The following is a 1152-nucleotide window of genomic DNA, read 5'->3' as shown; positions in this document are numbered from 1 at the left end:
TACACACAACCAGTAAGCACCCTCAACACCTACAACACAACCTAGTAGCATCCTCAACACATTACAACACAACCTAGTAGCACCCTCAACACATTACAACAACACAACCTGTAGGCATCCTTCAACACATTACAACAAACACAACTTAGGTTAGCATCTCAACACATTACAACACAACTAGTAGCATCCTCAAACATAACAACAAACACAACCTAGTAGCACCCAACACATTACCTAACACAACCTAAGTAGCACCCAACACCATTAACAACACAAAACTAGTAGCCGCAACAATTACAACACACCGTAAGTGCCTCACACATTACCAGACGCAACCTAGTGGCATCCTCAAGCATGTACAAACACACCACCTAGTCAGCATTCCTCAACACATTACAACACAACTAGTAGGCATCCTCAACACATTAAACTACAACTCTTAGGTCGGCATCCTCAAACATTACAACACCTAGTAGCATCTCAACACAGGTACAAACAACCTAGAGCATCCTCACACACATACAACACATATCTAGTAGCACCCTCAACACATTTACAAAACACTAGTGTCATCCTGCAACACATTTACAACACAAACCTAGTAGCATCCTCACATTACACACACAACCTAGTACACCCTCAACACATTACACACAACCTAGTAGCACCCTACAACACATTCTACACACAACCTTAGCATTCTCAACACATTACAACAAACCTAGTAGCACCCTCAACACATTACAACACAACCTAGAGCATCCCTCAACACATTACAACACAACCTTAGTAGCATCCTCAACACATACCGTAGACCACACCGAGCATGCATCCTACAACACATGAAAACACAACCTAGTAGCACCCTCAACACATTACAACACAACCTAGTAGCATCCTCAAACACATTACAACACAACCTATTAGCATCCTCAACAATTACAACACAAACTAGTAGCATCCTCAACATATTACAAACAACCTACTGCATCCCTCAAACATTAACAACACAACCTAGTAGCATCCTCCAACACATTACAACACAATTAGTAGCATCCTCAACCATTACAAACAAACCCCCCATAGTAGCCCTCACACATTACAAACACACCTAGTAGCATCCAACACATTACAACACAACCTAAGTAGCAC

The 1152-nt window shown here is 41.7% G+C and overlaps 1 long non-coding RNA gene across 1 annotated transcript; it reads right to left on the bottom strand.

The window, feature by feature from the left end:
* Window positions 1–17: 17 nt before the first annotated feature.
* LOC139027292 (uncharacterized) lies at window positions 18–904 on the bottom strand. The gene is made up of 3 exons (XR_011479366.1): window positions 856–904; window positions 722–785; window positions 18–73 (listed from the first exon to the last, which is right to left on the bottom strand). It is a non-coding gene; the product is annotated as an uncharacterized lncRNA (long non-coding RNA).
* Window positions 905–1152: the final 248 nt, after the last annotated feature.

The sequence above is a fragment of the Salvelinus sp. IW2-2015 genome, unplaced genomic scaffold (genome assembly GCF_002910315.2).
Source record: "Salvelinus sp. IW2-2015 unplaced genomic scaffold, ASM291031v2 Un_scaffold9308, whole genome shotgun sequence".
Classification (NCBI taxonomy): domain Eukaryota; kingdom Metazoa; phylum Chordata; class Actinopteri; order Salmoniformes; family Salmonidae; genus Salvelinus; species Salvelinus sp. IW2-2015.
This window is presented reverse-complemented; position numbering and strand designations above follow the sequence as displayed.